A 14612-nucleotide genomic window follows, 5' to 3' on the forward strand; every position below is an offset into this window, starting at 1 on the left:
CTGTATCCTGTCCTATCCTGGTCAAGTGCCATGCTGAGATGTAGTCATGCTGTGCTGTATTCCACGCCTGTACTGCTACTCCACGCCTGACGTCTACCTGCTGCCTAGTCCCAGCCGAGCCTGCCTTGCTACTGTCCGAGCTGCCACAGGTACCCTATACGAACTATAGATTGTTACCTGCTCCCTGTTGGCCAGCTGCCAAACCACCAAGGAGGTACGCCCCAGTGGGTCCACAAACCAAACGTGACACCTTTGTTTGAGGTATTGGACTTGAATTGCTCCTTATATATTTTCTATGATGCATATTCAGATGACTTTATAACTGTATGTATTAAGTTGGGATGATATTAATCCACAGCTTTGTTTTGACCTGCGAGTCGACTGATATATGCATACTTATCTGTTTTCTCTGTTTGGGAGAGGATTTCATATGCTTTTTTGTATTTCAATAAAAAGATAATTTACAAAAAAACAAATAACACCAACATACAGTGACCAGGTAACAGCTCCATACATAAAGTGCAATATCATGTCTAGATAAAACTGCTAAGCAATTAATATTAAGAATTGTGGTGGTCACAAGGTGCCCCAAAGAACTACATTGTAACCTTTTATGATCAGAACTTTATATTCTGAGTTATTAGACGAGAGTCCCCCTTTCAGAACTCTATCAATTATCAGGACCGCCGTGTGGCTCCATTGAGCATGTTTGGAGCACCCAGTGTTTCCATACATTACATAGACAGCCCAGTGATTTCAATGGGCACTGTTTAATGCATTTTCCCTGTGGGGGCACTGCAGGGGAATTAATCACTAGCTGCCAGGTTCCACCACAAATTGTAGTTGATCTCTGAGGGTCCTAGGAGTAGAACAACTTGAGATCTGCTAAACAAAAACAGATTGACCAAACAAGACATCCCCTAGAATATTGCACAGGTATGACGCAGACTTGTGTTAGGGAAAAAAATATTGTGTTTTAGAAAACTAAGCAAACAATACTTGTAATCCTTGTATATTAAAATATGGTGGCAATTACATAAAGTAAATTTTAGGTTAAGTAACATTGTCCTTCAATGTCCTACTCATATCTTTCCTGTTCCCACATCCTCTTGAACTCATGTAATCTTTGCAGATAAATATCCAAATACAACAGAGGAAACAAAAATTAACTTGAAAAATTGAGGAATAGAGATAAGTGATCAACACATGCCTGACCTAGTCAAGTATGTTCATGCAATTACCATAGTGGTTTACTGGCAGGATATCTGCAGGGTGGGTAACCACTAGGAGGACTTCTGATGGATGAGAAAACGCATGAATAACCAAAAATATAATAGGGCAGTTCCACCTAGTACATATTTATACATATACAAGCATCAATGTATACATCTAGAATAAATAATTTGAGTGGTAAGTTTTTAGGTCCTCTCAACTAATAGGGATCCTAACATTTGATGTTCCTTTGTTTAGAGAGCCTAATGAACTATATATATTCTCAATGAAATATACAAGTGAAATATTATACTTAATTACGGTTATGACAATGACAAAAACATGTGATTTTTTTTTGTTACAACTTGTTGCCTCTTACACAGTAAGTTTAATGTGGTTATCTCACTACAACTCCTTTTTCAAATAAATCCAGCTTCTCGATTAGATTATTGTCAAAGGTTCCGAATCTGAAATCCCCAGCGAATAGCTGATATCGCTGCAGAAAGATGGATCCGGCATACATCTGCCATTCAACGGCCACTGCAGGGGACAGCAATATTACATTATCAAATGAATTGGAGTACATGTAATACATCGCTGGACCAAGTCACCAGAGGGGGAGCCATTGCTTGTTAGCAGTTCTCCGCTGTGGAGTCCTGACAGGGGGACCCGCCACTATGTCGTAATATGTGTGAAGAATTTAACTATGAGTTCACATGACATTAAAGGGTTATTCCCATCACATAAAGTGACGGCATAGTGCTAGGATGCGCCGTCAGTTTGTGATCGTGGGGGTCCAACTGCCTAGACTCCCACAGATCTTGAGATTGACGAGGCCACAGTTCTACCTTCTCAGTTATTCCCTGCACAGCAAATCTCCCAGCCACTCGCTCTGCAGGGAACTGCAATGAATGGGGCCCTGGAATGGTTCAACCGATCCAGTTGTTAAAATTACAATTGAATCAGAACTGGTTGTTGGGTGAACCCCAATGCAATTTCCTTACTACTTTCAACTAAATGACAGCAGCACGGGGTGTTATAATCGACAATAAGGACCTATGTTTAAATGATGTGACATGTGGCAGGAAGTGGTTCTGTTATGGGTATGGGGGAGTGTTAAATACTAATTATTAGAGCAATGTATGGAACTATTTTTTAGGGTAATATATGGCACTATTCATAGACATCTTGCATTGTTTTCTGGACACTGTATCCGCTATTTATCAGTGCAATAAATTGCACTATCCGTCATGGCACTGTATGGCAATGTTTATGGCATTAATGGGGTATAGACAAAGTTTGGATAATCTACAGCAGGGGTCTCAAGCACGCGGGCCGCGGGCCGCATGCGGCCCCTGGGGCTGTCATCTGTGGCCCGCGGGACACTAGTATCGGCTCTCCTCCTAGACTCTGGAATACCCTGACATCGCTGTCCACATATCAATAGCGATGTCTGGGGCTTCCCCAGAGCCGGAGTCCCGGGCAGAGCGCTAGTATCGGCTCTGCTCCGGGACTCTGTGGAATTCCCTGACATCACCGCCCATATATGGAGAGTGTGTCAGGGTCTTCCCCAGAGCGGAGTCCCGGGCAGAGCGCTACTATAGGCTCTGCTCTGGGACTCTGGGGAAGCCTCTGACATCGCTGTCCATACATCGACAATGATGTCAGGGGCTTCCCCAGAGGAGGAGTCCCAGTGATGTCAGGAGCACAGCTGGAGTCCCAGGAAGAGCCTACTAGCGCTCTGCCTGGGACTCCAGCTCTGGGGTTGCCCCTGGCATCTCTGTCCATATATGGACAGTGATGTCAGGAGCAGAGCTGGAATCCCAGGCAGAGTGCCAGAAGCGGCTCTTCTCCAGGACTCCAGCTCTGGGCAAGCCCCTGACATCACTGTGGTAGCATCTGCACTGTGTCAGCATCCATAGAGGGCATTGTGGCAGCATCCACAGAGGGCACTGCGGCAGCATACACAGAGGGAACTGCAGCAGCATCCACCGAGGGCACTGCGGCAGCATCCACCGAGGGCACTGCGGCAGCATCCACCGAGGGCACTGCGGCACTATCTAAAAAGGGGCTGCCCAATCTTGACATGTGTGCTAACTGAGCCGCCGGACTGCATTTAGCGACACTTAAACTGGAAAGCTGGATTGTTGAAATAAGCACGTGGAGAAATATCTCAAATTTTAAACCTAGCGGTATTATTATAGTAATGTAGTATTATTTTTATAGTAATATAGTGTTATAGTAGTTCAAATAACTAATTGATTAACAATAATTTTGTATTTGAAAGTAATGCGGCCCGTCAACTTCCCATTTTTTCTATATGCGGCCCACTTACCCGGCCGAGTTTGAGACCCCTGATCTACAGTATATTGACTGTCATATCCATAAATATATATTTGGAATCTCCATGAATAAATGGTATATCTGTACAATTTTAATTGTTGTTACATTTAATGTATTGGCATTGCCAAATTATTTTGGTTTGAATGCCCCAGCGGGAAAAATTTGCACTTCTTGAAAAACTTTTTCCGGGCCTAGAGAACCTACTGTAAAGATTTGATCCTCACCCTGCTCTTCTAATGCAATTCAGATTACCAAGAGCTATAGATGGAAAAACAACTCAAAGGTTTTATAATGATGGTACAGTTCTAATTTATATTATATAACATTTCGATATTGAATGCACATGTAGGAGTAGAATTGTAAAATGGAATCATGTGCTAAAGCGTAATGAGTGAAGTACGTACAGTACGGATAATAAAAGCAATTGCCACGCCTGCTATTTCTACACCTTGCCAGTCATACCCTGCAATAATAGCTCATTTGAATAATTGTCCTTGACTTTAGTAACTAAGATATTTTTGGTTCTGGGCCAGTCAATCACTGTAAATAGCTCGGAAACCATATGAATCATATATCTTTGCATGTGAATTTAGTTTCGTTATACGGAAGTGAGTTATGCACTTATTGAAGTCAGTACACTTCCGAGTGCTGCATAATGCACTGAATTTCCTCCTAGAAGCACGAAATTAGTGCTTCAATAGCGTAATGTACTGCATTATACGACATCCGAGGGGAAATGCGGTTTATTGAAAAAAATGCAGTGCATGCAGAAAAAACGCCCATGTAAACAGAGCTGTGAACGCCTCTATAGAATAACATAGGCCCCATATTCAGCACCTACTCTATATGGACAGAATACAAAGCCAAAATACGTAAGTTTGATGAAGCCTAAAAGGGATCAGAACATTTCTGAATTTAAACTGAAGCAAAATAAGGGACAAAATTCAGGCCATCTAGAGTAAAAAATTAAAGGGTTTGTCCAGGGTTAGAAAAACACGGTTACTTTCTTCTGAAAACAGCTCCACACCTGTCTATGGGCTGTCTATGGTAATACAGCTCAGCTTCATTAAAGTGAATAAGGCTGAGATGAGGAACGGTGTGCAATGGCGGATTATAATATGGGCGTTTCGGGCGGACGCCCGGGGGCCCGAGGCTCCCAGGGGGCCCATCGCCACCCGAAACTGCACACAATCTTAAAAAACTATGCAGCGCTGCCCAATTCCAACTGAATCTGCGTCCGCAGGACGCAGATTCAGTTGGGTTGAATGCTGGAGTCTCGCTCCAGCATTCACTCTGCTGTGAGCGGCTCAGTGCAGGCAGGCGCGATGTAGTGACGTCATCGCGCCTGTCTGCACGGAGTCACTCACGGGACTGCAGAGGAGGAGAAGCATCCCCCACCATCATGGGAACCGGGATAGGTAAGTAATTATGTTTTTTTATTTATTAGGTACGCACATATGGAGGCATTATACTGTGTCACATCTATGGGGCATTATACTGTGTCACAGCTATGGGGCATTATACTGTGTCACAGCTATGGGGGCATTATACTGTGTGGAGGCAGCTATGAGGGACATTATACTGTGTAGAGGCAGTTATGGAGGCATTATACTGTGTGGCAGTTATGGAGGCATTATACTGTGTTGCAGCTATGGGGGAATTATACTGTGTAGCAGCTATGGAGGCATTATACTGTGTCGCAGCTATGGAGGCATTATACTGTGTCACAGCTATGGAGGCATTATACTGTGTAGCAGCTATGGAGGCATTATACTGTGCAGCAGCTATGGGGCATTATACTGTGTCGCAGCTATGGAGGCATTATACTTTGTCGCAGCTATGGAGGCATTATACTGTGTCACAGCTATGGAGGCATTATACTGTGTAGCAGCTATGGAGGCATTATACTGTGTAGCAGCTATGGGGGCATTATACTGTGTAGCAGCTATGGGGCATTATACTGTGTAGCAGCTATGGGGGCATTATACTGTGTCGCAGCTATGGAGGCATTATACTGTGTAGCAGCTATGGAGGCATTATACTGTGTCACAGCTATGGAGGCATTATACTGTGTAGCAGCTATGGAGGCATTATACTGTGTAGCAGCTATGGGGCATTATACTGTGTCGCAGCTATGGAGGCATTATACTGTGTCGCAGCTATGGAGGCATTATACTGTGTCACAGCTATGGAGGCATTATACTGTGTAGCAGCTATGGGGCATTATACTGTGTCGCAGCTATGGAGACATTATACTGTGTAGCAGCTATGGGGGCATTATACTGTGTCGCAGCTATGGAGGCATTATACTGTGTAGCAGCTATGGAGGCATTATACTGTGTCGCAGCTATGGAGGCATTATACTGTGTAGCAGCTATGGAGGCATTATACTGTGTAGCAGCTATGGGGAATTATACTGTGTCGCAGCTATGGAGGCATTATACTGTGTTGCAGCTATGGAGGCATTATACTGTGTTGCAGCTATGAGACATTATACTATGTCGCAGCTATGGGGGCATTATACTGTGTCACAGCTATGGAGGCATTATACTGTGTAGCAGCTATGGAGGCATTATACTGTGTAGCAGCTATGGGGCATTATACTGTGTCGCAGCTATGGAGGCATTATACTGTGTCGCAGCTATGGAGGCATTATACTGTGTCACAGCTATGGAGGCATTATACTGTGTAGCAGCTATGGAGGCATTATACTGTGTAGCAGCTATGGGGGCATTATACTGTGTAGCAGCTATGGGGGCATTATACTGTGTCGCAGCTATGGGGGCATTATACTATGTCGCAGCTATGGAGGCATTATACTGTGTTGCAGCTATGGGGGCATTATACTGTGTAGCAGCTATGGGGGCATTATACTGTGTCGCAGCTATGGGGGCATTATACTATGTCGCAGCTATGGAGGCATTATACTGTGTTGCAGCTATGGGGTATTATACTATGTCGCAGCTATGGAGGCATTATACTGTGTTGCAGCTATGGGGGCATTATACTGTGTCGCAGATATGGAGGCATTATACTGTGTTGCAGATATGGAGGCATTATACTGTGTTGCAGCTATGGGGACATTATACTGTGTAGGGTCAGCTAAGGGGAAAATTATACTGTGTAGAGGCAGCTATGAAGGGCATTATACTGTGGGGGCAGCTATGGGTGGCAATATACTGTGGGGGCAGCTATGGGGGACATTATACTGAGCAATTACAAGAGCTGCAGGTCCAAGGGGGGAGACGCTGTGTAGCACTATATACAAGGGGAGATTGTTGTATAGCACTATATAGAAGGGAGCGCTGTGTATCACTATATCTAAGGGGGATTGCTGTGTAGCACTATATACAAGAGGGGGAGGGCTATGTGACGCTATTTACAGAGGGGGAGGACTGTGTAGCGCTATTTACAGGGGGCTGTGTGTGGTGCTATCTACAGTGTTTGACACAATTATATTCAGGGGCGCAGTCTATGGTGCTATAATATTTAGGGGCACAGTGTTTGTACTATTTTATTCAGGGGCGCTGTGTTTGGTGCTATTATATTTAAGGGGCACAGTGTGTGGCACCATGATAATATTATCTTTGTTTATAGGTGTGGAAATGTTGGAAAAGTGAGGAGCCAAAGACATCTGAGTGGCAAATTCTGCAGAAATGGGTCATGGCCGGGAAAAGTCGTCATGAAGTCTGGACTGGATGGAGAAGAAAAGAGGAAAAAAACTACGTCGTCACCTGTGAGTCACTAGATTTATAGACAATCTGTCATCTCTACTGACATGTTTATTATAGGAAATCCTTGTATTTCACAAAGTCTTTGTGCAGTCCAGGACTGATAGACAAATAAGTGTTACTATTCCCCTTGTCAGGAGAATGTGTCCCTACACGTGTGCAATACTGTCAGCGATGGTTGGAGACTGTCAGTATGTGGGGACACAGCCTTTTGACAAGGGGAGTAGTAACACCCATTTGTTAATGTCTGGACAAAAAGGAAGTGTTAACAATAGTTACAGGGCGGCGGTGGAGAAGGGGGGCCCAAGTTTGGATAACAGCCCAGGGCCTATGGTCTACTTAATCCGCCACTGACGGTGTGGTATTGTATTTAGAAGAACGCAGACACGTTTTTCTAACCCTGGACAATCCCTTTAATTTTTTACTAGAGCTAGCCTGATTTTTGTCCCTACTATTTCATCAGTTTTCCTATGGCCATCGTAAGGTGTCAGTTTTTAAAGTAAATCTTCACCCTCAAACACTTTTTTTAAAGCTATTTTCATATGTTTATATGTCCAAAATTCTGTGCTGATTAATTTCTTAATATATCTTATACCGCCAGTATCATTTTTCTGTTACATAGCTCCAAATCTACTGCATAGAAATAGAGTTAATGGCCATCTATACAGGCCAATAATTGACTGATTGAGCGTTTTTATGAACGATTGTTCCCCATTATTCCCCATGTTAACAGGGCAGCGATCAGCTGGAAAAAAAAATGCTAGTTTCTTGGCTGATCACATAGTTTATACAGCCTATAAAATCATTGTTGGCATCACATCTCCCCATGTAAAAAGGGGATGTGCTGTCGACAATGATGCAAACTGATAGCATACAGTAATATAGTAATCATCGGCCTGTTGTGGTGTATGTAGGCAGCGAGAATTTTTTAATTTAAAGGCTATGGATACCTTTGACAGGGGAATTTTATTTTTTTTACATGTTAGTGGTTACCTAGAGCAAGACAAGTTGCACAGTTTCAGGGTATGTTCACACGGCCAAATTACGGACGTAATTCGGGCTTTTTACGCCTGGAATTACGTCCGAAATTACGGCTTGAAAGCGTTGGCAAACATCTGTCCATTGAAAGCAATGGGCTGACGTTTGTCTGTTCACACGAGGCGTATATTTATGCGTCGCTATCAAAAGACGGCGCGTAAATAGACGCCCGCGCCAAAGAAGTGTCATGTCACTTCTTCAGGCGTAAATGGAGCCGTTTTCCATGGACTCCATGGAAAACCAGCTCCAGTTACGTCCGTAATGGACGCGGCGTTCAAGCGCCTGCACATGCCGTTACGGCTGAAATTACGGGGCTGTTTTCTCCTGAAAACAGCCCCGTCATTTCAGCCGTTACGGACGCTGCCGTGTGAACATACCCTAAGGCTGCAATCTTTATTCCTTCATGCATTTTCAGTCCCCCTGATATGCAGTTTGCAACCTTCTCCTAGTTTTAGACTTTCTCATGTGCGCGAGTCCCTTACAGTAATATATGCTGGATGTGAGGTCTGTAAATCCAGGATGCTGCTGCCTTCACTGGCTCTCATGTACTAGCACAGCTTTTTCTCTACACTGATAGCCTGTGTGATTCCCCCTCCCTCTCACTGTGTTTTTCTCCCCTCCCTCCCCCTTTGTGTTTTTCTCCCTATCTACACTTTGATACAGACAGCCTGTGTGATCTGCACTCCCTGAACACATGAATGCTTTTCCTCTCTCCACCCTCTGATATGCTGCATACAACCTTCTCCCTGCTGCTATCTCCAAAACTGAGTGAAGGAAGGTGAAGAGAAGAGAGAGCAGATTACATCAGCCCCCAAAAGGAGCAGTGTGCTGTCGGATTTATGTCAGAAATAGGAGGACAACCAGCTAGATGATGGAGTTACACAGACTCTACAGCAGTAATATGGTACAACATTTTAATAAACACTATTTAGAACATTTCTTAATTTACCAATCAGATGAACAATAAAAAATATTAAGGGAAAAGGTGTCCACAGTCTTTAACTCTATTTCTGTGCTGGAACAACAGCACCAAATTATACATTTTTTTAATCTGCCATTATCTATTGGATTAATCCAATAGAAAACAGACTGTGATACTTCTCCCCACTCAAGTTGCCAGTGTCAGGACCCTGTGTGTGGTGGCTCCCAGAGCTCAGGAGCCAGGAGCGAGGAGAGGTCAGTATATAGAGGGCTATGGTCTAATTATTTAAGATGTCTGGGTCTGAAATTAATTTAGGGGTCTCAAGTAATGTAAGGGTCTGGATTAGGGTCTGAAGTAATGTAGTGGTGTGGATTGGGGTCTGAAGTAATGTAGGGATCTGAAGCAATGTATGGGTCTAGTCTAGGGTCTGCAGTAATGTAGGGATCTGGCCTGGAGCCTGAATTAATTTAGGGGTCTGAGTTATCAATTAATTAAAGGGTCTGTGTTCTATATTAATTTAGGGGTCTAGTGTCTAAATTAATTAAGAGGTCTCTTCTGGGTTCTGAATTAAGTTAGGGGTCTGGCCTGCAGTCTAAATTAATTTAGGAGTCTGGAATATAAATTAATTAAGGTGTCTGTTTAGGGGGTCTGAAGTAATGCAGGCGTCTGGTCTGGGATCTAAGGTAATTTAGGGGGTTTGGTCTGCGGTCTGGACTGAGGTAGGGGTCTGGGATCTAAATTAATGAATGGGTCTGAATTTAATTAGGGGTCTGAATTTATTTAGGGGTCTGGTGTCTGAAGTAATTTAGAGTTCTAAATTAATGTAAGAGTCTGTTCTAGGGTCTGACGTAATGTAGGGGGTCTGAATAACTAACGGTCTGCGGTTTAAATTAACGTAAAGGTCTGTTCTGGGGTCTGAAGTAATGTAAGGGGTCTTGTCTTGGGGTCTGACCTTATTTAGGGGTCTGGTCTGGGGTCTGAATTATTAAGGGTCCAATCTGGGGTCAGAATTAATGTAAAGGTCTGTTCTGGGGTCTGAAGTAAAGTAACGAGTCTGTTCTGGGGTCTGACCTAATTTAGGGGTCTGGTCTTGGGTCTAAATGTGTGTTGCTATAGAGGGTGGGGATGGGCTCTAAAAGCAAGGGTCGAAATATGTCTGGGCAGCAAACTGCAGTTGTCAGGGGGTCATCATAGTGTGCTCGATCGGATAGAAAAGAATGAAAACGACCCAAAAACAGGGAAAACATCAGATGTGACTCGCTGGATTTAATTATCGTTTATTCTGCCTGTATCTGACCCGTGTAGTTTTCACTTGTATAGTCTACAACGAGACGATACTATATGGCAGCTCTTTTGGTCTTTGTATAGTGGTAGCTTACACTTTTCTTTGACTGAAACAGCGAGTGTACGCTGCCCTTGAATTTATACATTGCGTACATATTTAAGGGAGTAGCGAGAAGCATGCCCACAAAGTAAAATGATTCACTTTATTTCTGCCCACCACCCCTGGATTCATCCCTACCAAAAATTGCCTGGTGTTAACCGCTTCCCGACCGCCCACAGTAAATTCACGTCGGCACTTGCTGGTCTCTGTGTAGCGGCAATGTGAATTCACGGTGGGTGTTAAAAGCGCGATCCAGGTGTCTCAGAGTAGCGCTGACACCCGGATCGTGCTGTTAACCCCTGCCTCTGGTCCCGGAGACATGATCGGGACCTGACTGGTTTAGGTCCCGATCATGTGATCGCAGGGAAAGTTTGTTGTAGCAACGAACTGGAAAGTTTGTTACTATAACAAACTGGAAACTTTGTTGCTACAACAAAATTTCCCGGGGACCGATTGCGGGTGCTGCAGTCGGTTGCATGGCAAAACCGGAGGCCATACAACAGCTCCGGGTCTGCCATGCACGGCAGCCTATGAGAACCAGCCGAAGGCTGATCCTCATTCCTCATGCTTCCTGTCAGTGTGACTGTCAGCGTCACACTGAAGAGTTTATAATACGTTACACTACCTAGGTAGTGTAATGTGTTACAGCAGCCATCAGTGCTGTAGGTCTTCAAGTAAAAAAAAAAGTAATAAAAATGTTTTATAAAAGTGTAAAAATAAGTTATAAGTTACAAAAACAAAAAATGCTTTTTTTTCCTATAATAAGTCATTTATTATAGGAAAAAAATTCAAATGTTAAAAAAAAGTACACATATTTGGTATCACCGCGTTCATAACGCGTTCATAACGACCCAAACTATAAAACTATAACATTATTTTCCCTACACGGTGAAAAAAAAATAATTAAAAACAATGTCAGAATCACTATTTTTTGGTCATCAACCCTCCCAAAATATAGAATAAATAGTACCAGTAAAAACTACAACCCGTCCCGCAAAAAACAGACATTTAGTGCCATGGGCAGCGCATGGGACAGGAGCGGGAGCTGTGTAATGTAATGCACGATGTTCTCCTGCAGAGGCAGAGCGTGTGTGCTCCGGGCGGCTGCATTATATGTCACATGTGACGTCATATAATGCAGCCGTCCATACACTCTACCTGTGAGGAGAACACCATTCAAGTGTTCAGCCCCAGCTAGCAGACAGACAGGGAGGATGGAGGAAGAGAGGGCTGGGGAGGAGCGGTCTTACACACAGCTCTCCTCCTGCCTGCAACCTGTGACCGCTGACAACATGAAGATCCCTCCACGGAGCTCCGGACTGATAAGTACAAATGTGTATGTGCAAGTAGGGGGAGGTATGTGTGTGTGTGTGTGTGTGTGTGTGTGGAGGTGTGGAGGTGTATGTGTGTGTGTGTGTGTGTGTAGGTGTGTGTGTGTGTGTGTGTGTGTGTGTGTGTGTGTGTGGAGGTGTGTGGGTGTGTGGGTATGTGTGTGTGTGTGTGTGTGTGGAGGTGTGTGTGTGTGTGTGTGTGGGTGTGTGTGGGTGTGTGTGTGTGTGTGTGTGTGGAGGTGTGTGTGTGTGTGTGGAGGTGTGTGTGTGTGGAGGTGTGTGTGTGTGTGGAGGTGTGTGTGTGTGTGGAGGTGTGTGTGTGTGGAGGTGTGTGTGTGTGTGTGGAGGTGTGTGTCCGTCGGCCGTTGTACTGCTGCTAATGACGGTTCCATGAATCACGGACCTCACACGGATGGCTTCCGTGTGCAGTCCGTTGTTTCACGGACCAAACCAATGCAAAGGTTGAGACTGTTCCGTCAAAAACGGGGAGGAGTAGGACCTGCCCTATTTTTGAGGGAACGGCGACACGGTTCCGTTAAAACAACGGAAGTTTGCATGGACCAATTGAAATTAATTTGTCAGGGTGCTATCAGTTCAAACAACGTATAGCACCCTGACGAAAAAAACTGAAGTGGACATGAGGCCTAAGGCCTCAAGCACACATCCGTTGCCATTTATACGGCTGCATATCACGGATCCGCGAAATAAGGACCGCACATAGAACTATACTGCTTGTAAAATGTACAAATGACTTTATGCTTCACTTACAGTAAAATAAAAGTGAAAAAAAAAGTTACACCTCATTGATTGGTTGAGAAAGCAAACATGGTGAGTGGGAAGGAGATGTCGGGAAAGAGTTTGGGGGGGAGGGTCAGCAGTGAGAATAGACCAGTGCTTCTTCAGCACTTCAACAACCTATCAGGTTTATCTATTCTGATCCACTGATCTTGGATGACCAAACTATACATATTATGAGCTTGGCGGCTCTCTTTCTGCTCTATTACAATCTGTGACTGAGGGTGGATGTTAATGCCATGACATTCTTTATAATTTATTTCTTTATCATTTATTACTGTTGTGCAATACCATTCCCGAGGTGTGTGTGTGGATGAGCCGCTGCTGTTGGTTGGCTTTTCTAAGGGCAGCATGTATTTTACACTTTTATTGTAGGGGACACTTGGGCACCTGACTTTGCATGTAACGCTACAATGGATCTCTGCATGGATTTGTGCACAGACAAATCGCAGTTGGATGGGGCATACCCCACTTTTTACGTGGGGTTTCTATTGTGGCTGTCAGCTGTTCCCTGCATTAAGTCCGGCCTTGCCCCTATTGCGCATGCGCTGTTCTTCTGTGCCCCGCTATCATCTAGCCCTGTCCTGCCCTGCCCTAAGTCCCTCAGCCGCTCTACTGCGCAGACGTGCCGTCTTTAAACTATTTCGGCATTTGTGTTTATACTACTGCGCAATTCACAGGCTGCCATTGGCTGCCTTGTACGTTGCCTCTCATTGGATGCTCACTCTCCCCTGATGCTTCCGATGTTTGGCCTCGCCTGATTGGCGGCCACCCACACACCCACCTCACGTCATGCTACACTCCCATAAGAGGAGCAGATTTCTCGCGGCGCCGCCATTAGCCCCGTGTACCCCTGAGGACGCTACGAGTTAGCGAAACATGTCGGGGGGGCTTTATTAATTTTTAAATCCCTGCCTCAGCCAGATCTCTGTCTATATATAATTAGAGGCACTTGTTGCCCTTGCACAGACTGTCTGCTGTTACTCGGCATACATCGCAATTTTCAGACACTCTGCTGGTTTCTTCCAGCTGATATACTGACTTCGTCTGCGGCAGTGTAATTTTAAAATTTGTGTGTATAGTTTGTCTTTGCTACACGTAGCTCAATAAAGGTTATAATTCTAATTTATTTCTACTATTAATTGGGTGGTCAGGAAATAGGGTTCCGTTTGCCTGCAGGCATTCCCTTTCTGAGGAACCTAATGATCGCTCATTCCAGTCCCCTAAAGGGACTAATAAAATGTGTAAAAAAAAGTTCAAAAAGTTATTATTAGTGAAAAAAATATATAATATATTTAAAGTCCAAAAAATCCCTCTTTCTCATGTTTCCTCTAAAGTAATGTAAAAAATTAACAAAATTGGTATTGCTGCATACGTAAAAGTCCGAACTATTACAATATACTATTATTTAACTCGCACTGGGAACGCCGTAAAAAAGAAAGAATTTAAAATGCCAAAATCGCAGGTTTTTTTGGTCACCTTAGCATTTTAAAAAAATCATAAAAAGTGATCAAAAACTTGTATGTAAAAAAAAATGGTACCAATAAAAACTACAGCTCGTCCCGCAAAACATAAGCCCTCACACCGCTTAATCGACCAAAAAATAAAAAAAAACTGATGCCTCCCGGAATGTGGTGAAACAAAACGTTTTGTTTTTTTAACAAACAGTTTTTACTTTGTAAAAGTAGTAAGATATAAAAAAAACTGTATCAATTTGATATCACCTTAATCGTATTAAGTCTCAGAAAAAAATTAAGTTGTTGTTTTTACCGCTTGGTGAAAGCCGTACAAACGAAACCCAAAAAACAATGGAGGAATCACAGCTTTTTCCAATTTCAGCCTGCAAAGAATTTTAT

The 14612-nt window shown here is 43.7% G+C and overlaps 1 pseudogene; it reads right to left on the bottom strand.

Annotated features, from left to right (window-relative positions):
- Nucleotides 1-1609: 1609 nt before the first annotated feature.
- LOC142741726 (uncharacterized) overlaps nucleotides 1610-14612 on the bottom strand; it is a 36315-nt pseudogene continuing 23312 nt past the window's right edge.

Source organism: Rhinoderma darwinii, chromosome 2, assembly GCF_050947455.1.
Source record: "Rhinoderma darwinii isolate aRhiDar2 chromosome 2, aRhiDar2.hap1, whole genome shotgun sequence".
In the NCBI taxonomy this organism is placed as follows: Eukaryota; Metazoa; Chordata; class Amphibia; order Anura; family Rhinodermatidae; genus Rhinoderma; species Rhinoderma darwinii.